At 44.8% G+C, this 20,315-nt stretch overlaps 2 long non-coding RNA genes across 2 annotated transcripts in view; both read right to left on the reverse strand.

Annotated features, from left to right (window-relative positions):
* Window positions 1-8,842: 8,842 nt before the first annotated feature.
* LOC101731953 overlaps window positions 8,843-20,315 on the reverse strand; it is a 63,171-nt gene continuing 51,698 nt past the window's right edge. The window contains exons 16-25 of the long non-coding RNA XR_004219850.1: window positions 19,772-19,825; window positions 19,545-19,615; window positions 19,002-19,186; window positions 18,839-18,892; window positions 18,634-18,685; window positions 15,756-15,809; window positions 11,619-11,689; window positions 9,886-11,260; window positions 9,206-9,798; window positions 8,843-8,889 (exon numbers count right to left, since the gene is read on the reverse strand). This is a non-coding gene — a long non-coding RNA (uncharacterized LOC101731953). The remainder of the gene's footprint in view (window positions 8,890-9,205; window positions 9,799-9,885; window positions 11,261-11,618; window positions 11,690-15,755; window positions 15,810-18,633; window positions 18,686-18,838; window positions 18,893-19,001; window positions 19,187-19,544; window positions 19,616-19,771; window positions 19,826-20,315) is intronic.
* LOC116406895 lies at window positions 14,734-15,749 on the reverse strand. Its single transcript, XR_004219852.1, has 3 exons — window positions 15,523-15,749; window positions 15,123-15,176; window positions 14,734-14,971 (listed from the first exon to the last, which is right to left on the reverse strand). It is a non-coding gene; the product is annotated as an uncharacterized LOC116406895 (long non-coding RNA).

Consider the following 20,315-nt stretch of genomic DNA (forward strand, 5'->3'; position numbering starts at 1 on the left):
ATAAGCCGCATGGTTTGACACCTCCCTCATGGGTCTACAACAAACGGTTGTTAATTGCCCCCTGCTGGGGCAATTAACCGCCCACCCCTCAGAAAGGTCATAGCACCTAATTACCAAATAAGCCGCACGGTTTGACACCTCATTCATGGGTCTACGACAAATGGTGGTTAATTGCCCCCTGCTGGGGCAATTAACCGCCCACCCCTAGAAAAGTCATAGCACCCGTTTCCCGAATAAGCCGCACAGTTTGACACCTCATTCATGGGTCTACGACAAACGGTAATTAATTGCCCCCTGCTGGGGCAATTAACCGCCCACCCCTCACAAAAGTCATAGCACCCCATTCCCGAATAAGCCGCACGGTTTGACACCTCCCTCATGGGTCTACGACAAACGGTGGTTAATTGCCCACCCCTCAGAAAAGTCATAGCACTCCATTCCCGAATAGGCCGCACAGTTTGACACCTCATTCATGGGTCTACGACAAACGGTGGTTAATTGCCCCCTGCTGGGGCAATTAACTGCCCACCCCTCAGAAAAGTCACAGCACCCCATTCCCAAATGGGTCTACGACAAATGGTGCGGGACTCAAAGTTGCTCAAAGTCAAAGTTGGTCTCAATGTTAAGTCTATGGGCGGATAATTGCCCCCTGCTGGCAAAGGAAAGGCAGAGGGAGGTGCCAGAGCTGGCAGGATAGACACACAGAGAGAGATCATATCAGGGGATTTGGGTTGCTATGGGAACGCTATGAATGCATGTCAGTAGGTGGTATGTAGATATAATGTTTGTATTGAATAAAGAGAGCTGGTTTGTAAGGAATGAAGGAGCCAGTGTCCCAGCCCTGCCATTCCCCAGCTCCCAACTGCCATTTGTGCCCCTGCCAGTATGAGGGAGAAGCCCTGTGCCCAACTGACATTTCAAATGCAGCCTGATGGGCAGCTGTCTGTGTCAAGGTGGGGGGTCTGCACTTGTTTCCCACTTTCTCTCTCTTTGTGACATCACAGACAGTCTGCACTTGTTTCCCACTTTCTCTCTCTTTGTGACATCACAGACAGTCTGCACTTGTTTCCCAGTTTCGCTCTCGCTCTGTGACATCACAGACAGTCTGCACTTGTTTCCCAGTTTCTCTCTTTGTGACATCACAGACAGTCTGCACTTGTTTCCCAGTTTCTCTCTCACTATGAGACATCACAGACAGAGTTGGTAAGAGAGCTGGCAGGGCACACTCAGCTGCAGGAAACTTTCTGTAGTCACCAAGTTGTACGGGGGCCGCGATTCCTGAATGAATGGCGACGGGGAGATGGGGGTCTGTACCTGAATGATGTGCTGTGTAAGCGCCTATGTGAGTATTTGCCTTGTAATCTTCATGCAGCTGCAGAGCATTTCGATGGGCAGTTACACACAGGTAAGATGTGTATGCTCAGTGCTACCTCCCTTCTATTGTACAGTGATGTGTAATATTATAATAATAATAATAATAATAATAATAATAGGTGTTATTATGCTACACTGCTGTATTAACAAGAACATGTTTACTGCTGCTATTCAGAAGGATATTAGAACTGGTTGTGGGGTCTTGTACTGTTATATGATCTGCTCAGTGCCTGATAATATCCTTATGAATGATAGCTGGGGATGTTATCCACTATATATGCTTATTTCCTAATGCTTCCAAACCCTTTACAATCACCTGTTTCCCAAATATAAAACCAACTACTGTTCCTTTGGTGGCGCCTTCCCCACTGATGCCTAGAAGGTTCCACTCCCCACATCTGTGCGCTGCCATTTCTCATGTATTACCTACAGCTCATGTATTATTCTTTAGCATTTATGTTTGCCCTTCACTCTTCTTGGCTGTTTAAAAACAAAGTCTGCAGACTTCTTAGCACAGAGTTGATTAAGGGGCAAGTCATTTTATTTTGACTTAGGAAAGAGATTCCCCCTCTCTGGGGCAAGTTACAGATAGCTTTAGAGTTGCCCAAGCTTAAGCAGCACACATTAGATGTTCTATAGCCCACACCCGTACCCCTACTACAGGCTCCAGTATCCCCACTCAGCTGCCAGGACTGAAGCAAAACCACAGAGGAATTTTCCCATACCATGGTCCAACCTGTAAAACACGAATATGCCTAAGCTGAGGCAGCACACTTAAACCAATATATACATCCATCTAAACCCCCTAGCATTAACCCCCCCAAACCAAGGGAACTCTTCAAGCATTTAACCAATGTATCCCTAACCTGCACACCTACCACAAGAACCAGCATCCTCAGCTTTCTGCCAATGTTGAAGCAGATCTGCAGCCTGGACTTCTCCCAAACCAACCTGTAAAATAAAGAAGCCTAGGCTGAAGCACATCCCTATGCATCTCAAAAGAAATCAAACCCCCTAACTAAGGCACCTACCGGGAGTACCAGAAACCCCCACTCACCTGAAAGGGCTCTCCCCCCAAAAAGCTATCACTCTATACCATGTGCATCCCCACTCACCCACTAATGATCTGATTTCTTCTCTGACACACTTATCCCCAACAGACTTGTATAAGAGACCTGTAGACACAAAAAAAAAAATCTAGCCCTTCCCTCAAAATCTTAACTGCAAGCATCAGCACCACACTCACGTGTTATAGCTAAAGCACTTACACCTCTGCAATTCGCTGTACAACCTGTTATAGACAAACCTAGGCTAAAGTAGCCCATTCATGTATAGCAAAGGCTGAACTTTCCCAACCTGTAAAAGAAAGATACATAGGTAAGAGATCGTACCTTTGTACACCTAAACCACTGGATTACCCATATGACCAGCTACCAAAAGCTTCAGCATCCCCACTCACCTAAAATGGCTAAAAAGCCACCATGGCCAGACTAAAAAAAGGCCTCACTTACTCAAAATAAAGGTGCTAATAAAAACAACATCACGTGAACCCCACAAGCAAGTACTATTGCTCCACTCTCCTACCAAAAGTGAAGAACCACAGTGGCCACGGGACAATTACTAAACCAAGGCCCAATATATAAAACAGACATCCAGCATCAACAATGCCCTGTGCCACACAAGTATCTGCCCCCCTACTCACCTCTAAGGCGTAAGTGCCTCTGTGAGCAGATAGTCACAACCTGTAAAGGAGGATTTTTTAACTTACCGTAAAATCCTTTTCTAGACGGCCCGTACTGTCAGTGCAGACGCCATGGGGTTAAGTATCCCTTCCGGAGGCAGGACAGAAGAAGAAAAAAAAAACTTCTCGGCTCCTCCTTCTCCCTATAAAGCAGTGCTCCTCCTTTTGGCTTCAGTTTTTTGTTATAATAGACCAGTTAGGAGGAGTAGATAGAGGTAAATACAGTAATAGTTAGGAAGGAGCCAGAAGTAGTAACTAAAACTTGTGCAACCAGTATAACTGAACTAAACTAACAATAACCTAAGGGTGGGGCTTACTGCACTGACAGTACGGGCCGTCTAGAAAAGGATTTTACGGTAAGTTAAAAAATCCTCCTTTCTCTAGTACGGCCCTACCTGTCAGTGCAGACGCCATGGGGACGTCCTAAAGCTGTCCCGTAACTAGGGTGGGTGAATTCCCTGGTGTGCTCTAGTGTTGTACTGCAGCTTGTAGGACCTTCCTACCAAAAGCTGCTGGAGCAGAGTGAAAAACCTGGAGTCTATAAAATTTTGCAAACGTGGAGAGTGATGCCCACGTAGCTGCCTTGCAGATTTGTTCTGCTGTGGCGGAATTGTACAGCGCCCATGAAGTGCTGACTGCTCTAGTAGAGTGTGCTTTAACACGAAAGGGTTTGGGCTGTTTTTTGAGGTCGTATGCATAGTTTATCGTGTTGACCAGCCATCTGGCTATCGTACGTTTAGATGCAGCAGAGCCCTTGTTTGCCCCGTAAGTGACCAGGAAGGCGTCCGCCTTCCTGTAGGATTTGGATCTATCCAAATAGAATCTAATTGCTCTAACTACATCTAGTTTGTGAAGGGCTTTTTCCTTAGCATTAGTGGGTCGTGGGCATAGTGATGGAAGGTTAATTTCCTCGTTGATATGGAACGGGGATACCACCTTTGGTGTGAAGGACGGAACTGTTCTGAAAACTGCTCTGTCTTGGTGTATGACAAGCCAAGGCTCTATGTGTGATAAAGCCGCTATGTCAGACACCCTTTTTGCTGACGCAATTGCTATCAGGAAGGTCACTTTCCAAGTAAGGAACTTTAGGTCACAAACACCTAGTGGTTCGAAAGGGGGACCTTGTAAGGCAGTTAGGACTAAGTTTAGGTCCCAGGGTGGCGTTGGGTCCCTGTATGGTGGTCTGGTTCTACCCACGCCCTGTAGGAACTGAGCTACGTCTGATTCCCTTGCCCACTGGTGCTGGAGTAGAAGAGAGAGAGCAGAGATTTGAGATTTAAGGGTAGCTAGAGAGAGACCCAGGTGAAACCCCTTGGCTAGGAACTCAATGATCGTCTGGGTGGAAGCTTGTTGCCATGGCATGTGTGTTGAGGCAGAGTGGTCCATAAAAGCTTTCCAAGTTCTATAATAAACCTTCGTAGTAGTAGGTTTTCTGGCTTTCAGCAGGATGTCGATGGCTGAATTAGAGAAACCCTTTGCCCGCCATAGGTCGGTTTCAATAGCCAGGCCGTCAAATGTAGCATTGCTGGATTCTCGTGTTTGATTGGACCTTGGGTCAGTAAATCCGGTCTGAGAGGTAGTCGCAATGGTGGAGCTATCGACATTGTCACAAGGTCCGCATACCAGGTCCGCCTGGGCCAGTCTGGGGCAATTAGAATTGTCACTGTGTGTTCCTGTTGAATCTTGCGTATTATTCGAGGTAAGAGAGCGAGCGGAGGAAACGCATAGACTTTGTTGAAAGTCCACGGTATGACTAAGGCATCCACGTATGACGCCCCCGGGTCCTGTGACCTGGCGCAGTACATAGGAACTTTGAAGTTGCGCCTGGATGCTAGCATGTCTATGTCCGGGCATCCCCATTTGTCCACGATTAGGTCGAAAATGTCCGGGTGGAGTGCCCACTCCCCTTGATCTATCCGTTGTCGACTGAGGTAATCCGCCTCCCAGTTCTGGACGCCGGGTATGTAGACGGCTGACAGTGCCGGGACGTGTGATTCTGCCCAATTGAGTATCATGGATACCTCTTGCATGGCTTGGCTGCTGCGGGTGCCTCCCTGCTTGTTGATGTAGGCAACCGCAGTGGCATTGTCCGACTGTACGCGCAGGGGCTGGCCTGTGAAGTGTGGTGACCAATGAAAGATGGCGTTTCGTATGGCCCTGATTTCCAGGACGTTGATTGGCAGTTTCGCCTCCTCGGCCGTCCATGTCCCTTGACATGTGTGTGGGGGGAAAATTGCCCCCCAGCCTGAGAGGCTTGCATCCGTAGTGATGACTGTCCATGGTGGTAAGGTCCATTTCCTGCCCTTGGCTAGACTGTGTGGGCAAGTCCACCACTCGAGGGATTGACGTACTGGTTTGGTTATAGGGATGTCTTGTGATAGGTTTGAGTGATCCTTGTTCCAGTGTCTTAGGAAATGGTTTTGTAGGCCTCTCATGTGGAAACGGCCGAATGGTAGTGCTTCCAAGGCGGCCGCCATGTAACCTAATAGTTTGAGGCACCCCTCTGCCGTTGTTGATCTCAGGTCGCTCATGTCCTGAGCTGCAGATGTTAGTCTTTGAACCTTCTCGGTTGGTAGCGATATGGTTTGAGATGTGGAGTCGAACCACATTCCTAGGTATTGGATGCGCTGAGTTGGCGACAGGTGGCTCTTCTTGTAGTTCACCACCCAGCCGTGCTGTGACAAGGTCGTTATGCAGATCTGTGTGTCTTTCGAGGCTTGTTGGTAGGAGTGGGAGCGAATTAGGATGTCGTCCAAGTAAGGAGTGAGCGCTATTCCCATCCGTCTGAGGTGTGCTACAACTGGGCTGAGCACTTTTGTGAAGACTCTGGGTGCTGTACAGAGTCCGAAGGGGAGGGCCCTGAACTGATAATGCCTTCCCTGGACCGTGAACCTCAGGTACTTTTGTGAACCTTTCCTGATGGGGACGTGTAAGTATGCGTCCTGTAGGTCCACTGTCGTCATGTAGCATTGTGGTGTCATGGACATGCTCATGACCTCAGGGATTCCATGCGGAACTTTTGTGTGGATACAAACGGGTTCAAGGGTTTGAGGTTGAGGACTGGGCGGAAAGTACTGTCCTTCTTTTCTACCAGGAATAATTTCGAGTAGAAACCTGTGTAGCGCTCCTGCCAAGGAACTGGAGAGATTACATTGTTGGCCAGGAGCTCCTCTACGATGTTTGTGAGAGCAAGTTGCCTGATTGGATTCTTTGGAGTGGCTGAGCGGGTAAATGTCCGAGGGGGCAGATTGTCGAATGGGATTCTGTATCCTTCTTTGATGATTGACAGTACCCAGTTGTCCTGTGTGTGTGTTTGCCAGGTTGCCACAAATTTTTGAAGGCGTCCGCCTACGCTCTCTGACCTCGGTGCGCAGTCATGTAGAGGCGGGTTTTGCGGGTCCCGCTTTCCTGTTTTGTTTGTGTTGTTGCGACCAGGATGGTCTATTCTTCCTGGTGTCTCCGCTACCTTGCGATGTGCGGTATGATGAGTTGCGAAAGGAGCGAAACGAACGGCCCTGAGTATTCCACTGTCTGTTGTAGGGTCTGTTGGTGGGTTCGGGCCTGGCCTTCTTGCCTGAGGGTAAGAAGGAGCTCTTGCCCCCGGAGACATCAGAAATTATTTGTTTCAGGTCGGGTCCGAAGAGAGTGTCTCCCGTGAACTTGAGGTTAAGGAGCTTGGATTTTGAGGCTGTGTCTCCGGACCAATGGCGTAACCATAGTGCTCGTCTGGCTACCACCGTGTCCATGCTGGTTTTGGCTGCTAATCGTACTGTGTCCATGGCAGCGTCTGATAGGAAGGCTAGGGAAGCCCCAATTTGATCTAGAGCCTCCTGCAGTGCTTGTGGTGAGGACGGCGGGTGCTTGATTAGTTCCTGGCACCAAAACTTTGCTGTCCTCGCCAACCCTGCTGATGCTACTGCAGGCCTGAGGATTGCTGTTGCGTGAGTGAAGCCTTTCCTGAGGGCGACCTCCATTTTCTTATCCATAGGTTCTTTGAAAGTGGCCTCCTCAGTGGGTAATGCCGTATTTTTGGAAAGGCGGGCCACTGCGGAGTCAACTCTGGGGGCTTTGTCCCAGAGTTTTTGTTGTTCTTCTGGTATGGGATAAGTGGTGAGGAAGCGTTGTGTTAGATTAAGGCGGTGATCTGGCTTTGCCCACTCGTTGTCGATTAATTGGGAAATGGAATTGAAGACGGGAAATGTTCTAGCCTTCTTGGCCTGTATCCCCAGTACCCTGTCGGCTTTGGATGCAGTTGTTCTCTCATCTTTGATCTCTAATGTGGTTAGCATGTCTCGTAGTAGTCGCTTTGCCGTGTCCGGCCCCGCGATAGAGTGGTAGTGTTGATCTCTTCCTGAGTCATCCGTATCGGAGTCACTATCTGATATTTCACCCGCCTCTGGTTCACTATCTTGTTCACTGAGCTCCGTGTCAGAGGAATTAGCGTCAAGCAATGTCTGTGCTTTGCGTTTCCTAGTGTGCGTAGAGGACTGTCTGATAGTGGACTGTATAGTCGATTTTATCCAATCGAACAAGTCCTCTAGTTGTGGTGGTTTTGCAGATGTGGACGGGCTAGGTTCCCTGTCCGGTTCTGGTGTGATGGGTATGTGAGTGGATTGAGTTTGATTGGCACTGTTCTGTGTTATCGCAGTCAGTGCCGTATCTGGTTGGGGAGATAATACTGGTGCGTTTATTGTTGGCTCCGCACAGTCCATGCACTCTCCTTGTTCCCCTTTGCGCAGAGTGTGTTTACAGACTCTGCATTTTTTGAATTGAGTGGTGGCCCTCTTGTCAGTAGCTTTTTTGGCCTTTGATGTAGGTGTAGTAGTGGCCATATCCTTCCTAAGCTCTTCCAGTGGATTGTTAGGCTCCATCTAGTAAAAGGGGGGACAGATTGGGAGATATCTCAGTAATACCTATGTAAGATAGGTTTATGTCATGTGGTAGGGGAGAGTGTAAGGTGTACTGTAGTGAAACTACAATTTGTACCTCATAACATGAGCATGTAAGCAGGCAGGAGCCGAATCGCTGTATCAGCACTGCAGCTCCGTTCCCGTGTACAGCCGCTGTGTTAATGTGAGCGCTTGATTGCGCATGCGCCTCTAGTACATGGCGCGAATCGGAGGCGCACTATGATGACGCGGCACGCGCGTCTACGTTCGTGCGCGCGCCTCGCACAGAGATGGCGCGCATCCTTAGTGGTGCGCGCCTCTGTACAAACCGCGCGTCCTGGAGGCGCCTTCCTGTCCGTGCAGTCTGCTTGTGCACGCAACGGGGGAAAGAGAGGTAGGGGGTACCGATCTCTGGGAGATGGTAATGGCCCCAGTATCACACCTGAAGGCTGGCCAGACCTGTGGTGTGGCGTGTAGCCCAGGGATGCCCCAACAGTGATAGCGTTTGTGGGGAATTTTGGTCTGCAGACCTGTGGTGTGCATAGACCAGTGCAATCCAAAGATATCCACAGAGAAAAAAAAAATAAATAAATAAATAAATAAATAAATAAAATAAAGCAAAATGCAGTCTGTCCTAACCTCCTAGCAGGACAGAAGAAGAAAAAAAAACTGAAGCCAAAAGGAGGAGCACTGCTTTATAGGGAGAAGGAGGAGCCGAGAAGTTTTTTTTTTCTTCTTCTGTCCTGCCTCCGGAAGGGATACTTAACCCCATGGCGTCTGCACTGACAGGTAGGGCCGTACTAGAGAAATATAAATTCTGCTGCTGTGAGCATTGCTACTCATGGCGGCTTCTGCAGAAGGACTTTCCCCAAACCAAGGCTCAATCTATAAAACAAAGACACAGGTTAAAGTAAGGAAAGGTCAGAATCTCACTCACCTACCAACTCAAATGCTGCCACTGCCAGACTTTTCCCAAACCAGGCCCGGTCAGTTAAACAGAACATACCTAGGTTGAAGCACAAATCTATCCCTCCTTCCTCCCCCAACTATAACCACTAGCATCCCCACCCACCATGCCAATCTCCCATGTGACCATACAATTCCCAGATGGGATCAAACCTGGGACTAGAAATAATAAAATATATAATCAACCACATATAGCCAACTCTTTCCTAAATCCTGTAAAAGGATAAGTACTCACCTTCCAAAGCCACCTACTGCTGACTTTTCTCATTTGTGGGCCCATTCTGTTAAAAACGAGACTCCAGCTCCCCTACTCAGTAATCAGTTACTTATTTGCCAAAGCTGTAGAGCCTCCTTGGCTGGACTATCAGTACCAGGACCTGACCTGGAAAATAAAGGGAAACTTAGACTAAAGCAATGCATTTTCATTCACATTAAAACCAATATATCAATTGACTTCCAATCCCCCCCCCCCCCCGCTATAACCACAAGAATCACTCTCATCTGCAACAGCTCTGGCACCTCAACAGCGTGACTTTCCCCAACCAATTGAAAGCCCAACTTGCTCCAGTTTCTCCAGGACCCAACCTATTGTAAGGTTGAAGTAGCACCTGAGAAGGATAAAGTGCCTCCAAAGCCAGACTTCTGGTAAAACCTGTAAAACAAAGCATGGATGGATTTTTATGACACTGTGGTGGAAACTATAAAAACAAATAGGCATGCAAGCTGAAGGGTATATTCCTCCCCTGCACACCTACCACAAGCACCTGCAACCCCAGTCATTTACCAAGCATAATACACCTCCATAGCCCGGACTTCTCCCAAACCAACCTGTAAAATAAAGCAGCCTAGGCTGAAGCACATCCCTATGCATCTTGACTAAGGCACCTACCAGGAGTACCAGAAACCCCCACTCACCTGAAAGGGCTGCACTGCCACTTCAGCCATAGGTAGTACTAACATAATTGATCTTGTAACCTTCACCTCTACCACAAGAACTAGCAATTACCAACAGCAAATAGCTCCTTGGTAAGACAAGTTCCAAATTACAGTTCAACCTGTAAAACAAAAACAATTAAGCAGTGAATTCTCCCCCCAAAAAGCTATCATTCTATACCATGTGCATCCCCACTCACCCACTAATGATCTGATTTCTTCTCTGACACACTTATCCCCAACAGACTTGTATAAGAGACCTGTAGACCTACTCACCAGCCTCAGCTGAGGTGTCTCCATGGCATTTTCCAAAACAAAGTCAAACCTATAAAACCCTTCTGTGTCTGTGACGGGTGCAATTGGTAAAAGACCTGAAGCTCCATAGTACAAGTTTTCGTTCACACAATAAATAGTTGGGGTGCAGGGAGTTGAAGAAGCAAAACATGTTTATTTGTCACAGCTGTTTAGGTCTCTCACCAACACTTATAGTGTTATTCATTACACATTCTCTAGTCCCTTTCAGAGAGGGTTTTTCTCACACATCCACATTCACCTAGAAAGGTCAGTTGACCTTATCAGGGCCTAGCCTAAAAAAGAGACTCAATCTTAACACCAAAACCAATATCTCCACATCCTACCTCCAGCACCGGCATGCCTACTTACCCATGAAGAATAAAATGCTTCTGGGAATAAATATCTACCAAAGCAAAGCCCATCCTACAACACCGAGATTGGTAATTCCCACTCACCGGCCAAGGCTGAAGTGCCTCCACAGAGGGTTTTCAAAAGCAGCTCCCCATCTGATTAAAAGAGATGCCTAGGTGAAGTAGCACACACCTTATGCACATTGAAACCAATCTATCCCTTCACCTTCACTAAAAGGATAAGTACTCACCTTCCAAAGCCACCTACTGCTGACTTTTCTCACCAGGGATGCTCAGGCAGAAGAATGCTCAAATAAATCCTAACCAATTACCCCACCACTAGCACCATCTTGTCTACTTACCTGCCAAGACTGAGGTACCTCCATGGCTAGGCTTTATTCAGACCAGGGTCCAACCTAATAAACAAAGATATATCTTTGTTAAAGCATTTCATTGTCACACTCATTAGAAACAATTCATCTCTTGTCTCGCACCCCTATCTCTAGAACCAGGACCTTCACTCACCCAGCAAGAGCGAAAACTCTCCTCTGCTGGGAACTCCAAAGCCATGGTCCAATCTACAAACCCCCTGAGGGTATATATTCTCACACATGTTAAAAAAATGATCATTCCACCCAAAACCTTTACCACAAACTCACGTACTAAGGCTGAAGCACCGCTGCTGTTGGACTTTTCCCACACCAGGGCACAACCTATTAACAAAAACATAGTTTGGGCAGCACATTCACACATATTGAAATCACTCTAACCCTGATAAAAGTATAATTTAGCAGGTTAACTAAGTTATCCAAACTTTGAAAAATGATACCAAGCCTGCATCCTATCAAGGGTTTAGAATATACTTAACTAGACTCCCCTGTAAGCTGAAGAACACTTAGAAATTTGTGGGTGAATTAAACATTCCATTCCCTAATCGGTGCTAAGAAGACCCAAATCCTTACATCCTACTAAATTCTACCATTTCTCTTTGGCTCTCCCTAAATCATAAACTAAAGCTAGCTACATACCCTTCGCCACTATTACCACTTCATATTAACATAGAATACTTACCTAGTATGGAGGATGCAGCTTATTCTTACGCCTTTAGGATGTAAAACCCACAACTTTTTGTTCCTACAACTCTAAATGAGATCCCAATTAATTATATTCCAACATAAAGATAAGTGGAAAAATAGAAATTGTACAAAGTACATCACTTGGATGCTCAGATAATCAGGCAGCAGAATGCTCACACAAATCCCAACCAATTACCCCACCACTAGCACCATCTTGTCTACTTACCTGCCAAGACTGAAGTACCTCCATGGCTAGGCTTTATTCAGACCAGGGTCCAACCTAATAAACAAAGATATATCTTTGTTAAAGCATTTCATTGTCACACTCATTAGAAACAATTCATCTCTTGTCTCACACCCCTATCTCAATAACCAGAACCTGCTCTCATGCATGTCTAAATCAGGCTATGTAGTCACCCCAACCTCTACCACAAACACAGGAACCCCACTTACCTTCCAGTGAGAACCAGCTCATGTATTGCAGTTAATTGTTCTATTATAGTACAGTCATTTATAATACAGAATTCAAACAGTTATTACAGTAAGAGTATAATACTGGTCTATACATTAAAGTTTCTTCCCATATATGACACTTTCCAGGGCCCAAACTGTAAAACAAACAGATGCCCAAGAAGAAATGGTACAATCTCCTAGGTCCCCCCTGGGTCAGCACTTTTTTGTTTCTATAACACTTTTGGTACTTTAGTGTGCCCATTTACTAGTGGCTAAAATGGGAGTTTCCAGTGAGTGACAGGCAGTATGCACAATTTACCTAATTAACTTAAACTTATAGCCTAGAATTACTTTGAGTTACTCATTAATGGGAAACACCATCAATTCCCAGTATAGAGTAGGGGTGAGTGGGTTACCTGTTGGTGCAAGATAAATGTACTCTTCCATATAATTGCCTTCACTTCTAAGATAATCCATATAACTAATATAGCTAGTGCCAGCATTGGTATACAAGGTTACATAGTTACATAGTAAGTTGGGTTGAAAAAAGACATACGTCCATCACGTTCAACCATAATGCCTATATATAACCTGCCTAACTACTAGTTGATCCAGAGGAAGGCAAAAAACCCCATCTGAAGCCTCTCTAATTTGCCGCAGAGAGGAAAGATTGGCTTTTATAATGAAGTAACAGGCAAAGTGGCACATATGAAATTTAGAAACAACTTGTTACTCCACCAACTCCACCATGTTGCTATGTGCATAGGACTTTATGAAACACTACCCTCCAACAGAGCACTGCTTTCCAGTGGCATATTCCAGTAGTACACCTTGTAAAAATATAATAAGGTATAGGATCCATTATTCATAAACCCACTATCCAGAAAGCTCTGAATTACAGAAAAGCCACCCCCCATACACCCTATTTTTTCTGTAATGATAAACCAATACCTTGTACTTGATTCCAACTAAGATATAATTACTCCTTATTGGAGGCAGAACAATCCTGTTTAGTTGACGTTTAAATTATTGTTTGTAGACTTAAGATATGGAGATCCAAATTAAATAACAGGTCCCTTACTGGTTTATTGTTATAGAACACAGTATGTGAAGTCAGTAAGCTTCTAAAAGAATTATAAAATATCCCTAATAGCTATGGTTCTACTATAGTCAGTATATCTATCATCCATTGTCCCACATTGAAGTGGCAATATGTTCCATTAAAGCCTCTCAATGGAATCTCTACCTCTTAGTAGAGCTGAAAGTCTCTGAAAATCCCTGTAAACTTATTTTATCAGTCTCCCATATCATAAAATATCTTCCAAATTGTAAAGAGCAGCTTAGTCTACATTCAGCACTACCATTTTGTGATATATATTTAGCCTCTGTATTTAACATAAAGCTGTTGATACTCAGGATCCCCTGTACATGGATGTAATACTCTGACCTGAAAGTAGTTTGTATATGTACCATAGCTTGTCAGATCCACCAAGCCATGTGCAATTCAGCAAACTCAATCATATAAGGGGGCCGAAATCTAAAACACAGGCTAAGTCGCCAGACAGATTTTTGATTAAGATACTGTACGGTCAGGCGCAGTCACCAGGGGCCACATAAAGCAACCACGGGCCTTGTGTTTGACACATCTGCCATGAGGCCTCCTCCAAACATCAAGTCCCTTTATCAGACGTACATCATTATTACATGTGTTTGAACATCTAGGAAATACAACTCACAACTCAATCAGACTTAATTATTAATGCATTCTGCAAATAACCCTGGGAATCAGGGCTGTGCATCTGCCCCACTTTCTTTCTTGACTTATTTTAATATATATAATGACTAGCTGGTCTGTAATCTCAGAGGTGTGACTTGACTCCATTATGGATCTATCTACAGCCCCAGGCAGAGGAAGGTGGCTGATGCCCTCCTGGTGCCTTCAGAGTCACTTGGTGCAAAGCTTTCAGAATTGTAGCTTACTGTGCTATACAGTACTAGGTATTATTATGCAAAGGGAATTTATTTTATTAGGAAAACAGTGTCCCTGAGGCAGCAATACGCTAGTTGGACTGGCGGCAAAAAATAGTCCCCAAGGCAGCAACGTGCTAGTTGGACTGCCGGGAAAAAATAGTCCCCGAGGCAGCAACGTGCTAGTTGGCCTGCCGGGAAAAAATAGTCCCCGAGGCAGCAACGTGCTAGTTGGCCTGCCGGGAAAAAATAGTCCCCGAGGCAGCAACGTGCTAGTTGGCCTGCCGGGAAAAAATAGTCCCCGAGGCAGCAACGTGCTAGTTGGCCTGCCGGGAAAAAATAGTCCCCGAGGCAGCAACGTGCTAGTTGGCCTGCCGGGAAAAAATAGTCCCCGAGGCAGCAACGTGCTAGTTGGACTGCCGGGAAAAAATAGTCCGGGGCAGCAACGCGATAGTTGGCCTGCCGGGAAAAAATAGTCCCCGAGGCAGCAACGTGCTAGTTGGCCTGCCGGGAAAAAATAGTCCCCGAGGCAGCAACGTGCTAGTTGGCCTGCCGGGAAAAAATAGTCCCCGAGGCAGGTGGGGTGCAATTGGTAGAAGACGTGAAGCTCCACAGTACAAGTTTTCGTTCACACAATAAATAGTTGGGGTGCAGGGAGTTGAAGAAGCAAAACATGTTTATTTGTCAGTTTACCTTATCAGGGCCTAGCCTAAAAAAGACAGAGACTCAGTCTTAACACCAAAACCAATATCTCCACATCCTACCTCCAGCACCGGCATGCCTACTTAACCATAAAGAATAAAATGCTTCGGGGACTAAATATCTCCCAAAGTAAAGCCCATCCTACAACACCGAGATTGGTAATTCCCACTCACCGGCCAAGGCTGAAGTGCCTCCACAGAGGGTTTTCAAAAGCAGCTCCCCATCCTAAAAATTAAAAGAGATGCCCAGGTGAAGTAGCACACACCTTATGCACATTGAAACCAATCTATCCCTTCACCAGGGATGCTCAGGCAGAAGAATGCTCACACAAATCCCAACCAATTACCCCACCACTAGCACCAGCTTGTCTACTTACCTGCCAAGACTGAAGTACCTCCATGGCTAGACTTTATTCAGACCAGGGTCCAACCTAATAAACAAAGATATATCTTTGTTAATGCTTTTCATTGTCACACTCATTAAAAAACAATTCATCTCTTGTCTCGCACCCCTATCTCAAGAACCAGAACCTCCACTCACCCAGCAAGAGTGAAAACTCTCCTCTGCTGGGAAGAACACTTAGGAATCTGTGGGTGAATGAAACATTCCATTCCCTAATCTGTGCTAAGAAGACCCAAATCCTCACATCCTACTAAATTCTACCATTTCTCTTTGGCTCTCCCTAAATCATAAACTAAAGCTAGCTAAATACCCTTCTCCACTATTACCACTTCATATTAATATAGAACCACTTCATATTAATATAGAATACTTACCTGGTATGGAGGATGCACCTTATTCTTCAGCCTTTAGGGTGTGAAACCCACAACTTATACATTTTGTTCCTACAACTCTAAATGAGATCCCAATTATATTCCAACATAAAGATAAGTGGAAAAATAGAAATTGTACAAAGTATATCACTTGGATGCTCATGTAATCAGGCAGCAGAATGCTCACACAAATCCCAACCAATTACCCCACCACTAGCACCAGCTTGTCTACTTACCTGCCAAGGCTGAAGTACCTCCTCCGCTTGACTTTATTCAGACCAGGGTCCAACCTAATAAAAATAGATACATCTTTGTTAAGGCATTTCATTGTCACACTCATTAGAAACAATTAATCTCTTGTCTCGCACCCCTATCTCAATAACCAGAACCTGCTCTCATGCATGTCTAAATCAGGCTATGTAGTCACCCCAACCTCTACCACAAACACAGGGACCCCACTTACCTTCCAGTGAGAACCAGCTCATGTATTGCAGTTAATTGTTCTATTATAGTACAGTCATTTATAATACAGAATTCAAACAGTTATTACAGTAAGAGTATAATACTGGTCTATACATTAAAGTTTCTTCCCATATATGACACTTTCCAGGGCCCAAACTGTAAAACAAACAGATGCCCAAGAAGAAATGGTACAATCTCCTAGGTCCCCCCTGGGTCAGCACTTTTTTGTTTCTATAACACTTTTGGTACTTTAGTGTGCTCATTTACTAGTGGCTAAAATGGGAGTTTCCAGTGAGTGACAGGCAGTATGCACAATTTACCTAATTAACTTAAACTTAAAGCCTAGAATTACTTTGAGTTACTCATTAATGGGAAACACCATCAATTCCCAGTATAGAGTAGGGGTGAGTGGGTTACCAGTTGGTGCAAGGTAAATGCACTCTTCCACATAATTGCCTTCACTTCTAAGATAATCCATATAACTATTATAGCTAGTGCCAGCATTGGTATACAAGGTTACATAGTTACATAGTAAGTTGGGTTGAAAAAAGACATACGTCCATCACGTTCAACCATAATGCCTATATATAACCTGCCTAACTACTAGTTGATCCAGAGGAAGGCAAAAAACCCCATCTGAAGCCTCTCTAATTTGCCGCAGAGAGGAAAGATTGGCTTTTATAATGAAGTAACAGGCAAAGTGGCACATATGAAATTTAGAAACAACTTATTACTCCACCAACTCCACCATGTTGCTATGTGCATAGGACTTTATGAAACACTACCCTCCAACAGAGCACTGCTTTCCAGTGGCATATTCCAGTAGTACACCTTGTAAAAATATAATAAGGTATAGGATCCATTATTCATAAACCCACTATCCAGAAAGCTCTGAATTACAGAAAAGCAACCCCCCATACACCCTATTTTTTCTGTAATGATAAACCAATACCTTGTACTTGATTCCAACTAAGATATAATTACTCCTTATTGGAGGCAGAACAATCCTGTTTAGTTGACGTTTAAATTATTGTTTGTAGACTTAAGATATGGAGATCCAAATTAAATAACAGGTCCCTTACTGGTTTATTGTTATAGAACACAGTATGTGAAGTCAGTAAGCTTCTAAAAGAATTATAAAATATCCCTAATAGCTATGGTTCTACTATAGTCAGTATATCTATCATCCATTGTCCCACATTGAAGTGGCAATATGTTCCATTAAAGCCTCTCAATGGAATCTCTACCTCTTAGTAGAGCTGAAAGTCTCTGAAAATCCCTGTAAACTTATTTTATCAGTCTCCCATATCATAAAATATCTTCCAAATTGTAAAGAGCAGCTTAGTCTACATTCAGCACTACCATTTTGCAATATATTTAGCCTCTGTATTTAACATAAAGCTGTTGATACTCAGGATCCCCTGTACATGGATGTAATACTCTGACCTGAAAGTAGTTTGTATATGTACCATAGTTTGTCAGATCCACCAAGCCATGTGCAATTCAGCAAACTCAATCATATAAGGGGGCCAAAATCTAAAACACAGGCTAAGTCGCCAGACAGATTTTTGATTAAGATACTGTACGGTCAGGCGCGGTCAGGCGCAGTCAGGCGATTGGTTTAATGACTAGCTGGTCTGTAATCTCAGAGGTGTGACTTGACTCCATTATGGATCTATCTACAGCCCCAGGCAGAGGAAGGTGGCTGATGCCCTCCTGGTGCCTTCAGAGTCACTTGGTGCAAAGCTTTCAGAATTGTAGCTTACTGTGCTATACAGTACTAGGTATTATTATGCAAAGGGAATTTATTTTATTAGGAAAACAGTGTCCCTGAGGCAGCAATACGCTAGTTGGACTGGCGGCAAAAAATAGTCCCCAAGGCAGCAACGTGCTAGTTGGACTGCCGGGAAAAAATAGTCCCCGAGGCAGCAACGTGCTAGTTGGCCTGCCGGGAAAAAATAGTCCCGAGGCAGCAACGTGCTAGTTGGACTGCCGGGAAAAAATAGTCCCCGAGGCAGCAACGTGCTAGTTGGCCTGCCGGGAAAAAATAGTCCCCGGGGCAGCAACGTGCTAGTTGGCCTGCCGGGAAAGAATAGTCCCGAGGCAGCAACGTGCTAGTTGGCCTGCCGGGAAAAAATAGTCCCCGAGGCAGCAACGTTCTAGTTGGCCTGCCGGGAAAAAATAGTCCCCGAGGCAGCAACGTGCTAGTTGGCCTGCCGGGAAAAAATAGTCCCCGAGGCAGCAACGTGCTAGTTGGCCTGCCGGGAAAAAATAGTCCCAGAGGCAGGTGGGGTGCAATTGGTAGAAGACGTGAAGCTCCACAGTACAAGTTTTCGTTCACACAATAAATAGTTGGGGTGCAGGGAGTTGAAGAAGCAAAACATGTTTATTTGTCACAGCTGTTTAGGTCTCTCACCAACAGAGAGGGTTTTTCTCACACATCCACATTCACCTACAAAGGTCAGTTTACCTTATCAGGGCCTAGCCTAAAAAAGACAGAGACTCAGTCTTAACACCAAAACCAATATCTCCACATCCTACCTCCAGCACCGGCATGCCTACTTAACCATGAAGAATAAAATGCTTCGGGGACTAAATATCTCCCAAAGCAAAGCCCATCCTACAACAACGAGATTGGTAATTCCCACTCACCGGCCAAGGCTGAAGTGCCTCCACAGAGGGTTTTCAAAAGCAGCTCCCCATCCTAAAAATTAAAAGAGATGCCCAGGTGAAGTAGCACACACACCTTATGCACATTGAAACCAATCTATCCCTTCACCAGGGATGCTCAGGCAGAAGAATGCTCACACAAATCCCAACCAATTACCCCACCACTGGCACCAGCTTTTCTACTTACCTGCCAAGACTGAAGTACCTCCATGGCTAGACTTTATTCAGACCAGGGTCCAACCTAATAAACAAAGATATATCTTTCTTTAGGCATTTCATTGTAACACTCATTAGAAACAATTCATCTCTTGTCTCGCACCCCTATCTCAAGAACCAGGACCTTCACTCACTCAGCAAGAAAACTCTCCTCTGCTGGGAACTCCAAAGCCAGGGTCCAATCTACAAAACACCCTGAGGGTATATATTCTCACACATGTTAAAAAAATGATCATTCCACCCAAAACCTTTACCACAAACTCACGTACTAAGGCTGAAGCACCGCTGCTGTTGGACTTTTCCCACACCAGGGCACAACCTATTACCAAAAACATAGTTTGGGCAGCACATTCACACATATTAAAATCACTCTAACCCTTATATAAGTATAATTTAGCAGGTGAACTAAGTTATCCAAACTTTGAAAAATGATACCAAGCCTGCATCCTATCAAGGGTTTAGAATATACTAAACTAGACTCCCCTGTAAGCTGAAGAACACTTAGAAATTTGTGGGTGAATTAAACATTCCATTCCCTAATCTGTGCTAAGAAGACCCAAATCCTTACATCCTACTAAATTCTACCATTTCTCTTTGGCTCTCCCTAAATCATAAACTAAAGCTTGCTACATACCCTTCTCCACTATTACCACTTCATATTAACATAGAATACTTACCTGGTATGGAGGATGCAGCTTATTCTTACGCCTTTAGGATGTAAAACCCACAACTTTTTGTTCCTACAACTCTAAATGAGATCCCAATTATATTCCAACATAAAGATAAGTGGAAAAATAGAAATTGTACAAAGTATATCACTTGGATGCTCATGTAATCAGGCAGCAGAATGCTCACACAAATCCCAACCAATTACCCCACCATTAGCACCAGCTTGTCTACTTACCTGCCAAGGCTGAAGTACCTCCTCCGCTTGACTTTATTCAGACCAGGGTCCAACCTAATAAAAATAGATATATCTTTGTTAAGGCATTTCATTGTCACACTCATTAGAAACAATTAATCTCTTGTCTCGCACCCCTATCTCAAGAACCAGAACCTCCTCTCATGCATGTCTAAATCAGGCTATGTAGTCACCCCAACCTCTACCACAAACACAGGGACCCCACTTACCTTCCAGTGAGAACCAACTCATGTATTGCAGTTAATTGTTCTATTATAGTACAGTCATTTATAATACATAATTCAAACAGTTATTACAGTAAGAGTATAATACTGGTCTATACATTAAAGTTTCTTCCCATATATGACACTTCCCAGGGCCCAAACTGTAAAACAAACAGATGCCCAAGAAGAAATGGTACAATCTCCTAGGTCCCCCCTGGGTCAGCACTTTTTTGTTTCTATAACACTTTTGGTACTTTAGTGTGCTCATTTACTAGTGGCTAAAATGGGAGTTTCCAGTGAGTGACAGGCAGTATGCACAATTT

This window comes from Xenopus tropicalis, chromosome 8, assembly GCF_000004195.4.
Source record: "Xenopus tropicalis strain Nigerian chromosome 8, UCB_Xtro_10.0, whole genome shotgun sequence".
Taxonomy (NCBI): Eukaryota; Metazoa; Chordata; class Amphibia; order Anura; family Pipidae; genus Xenopus; species Xenopus tropicalis.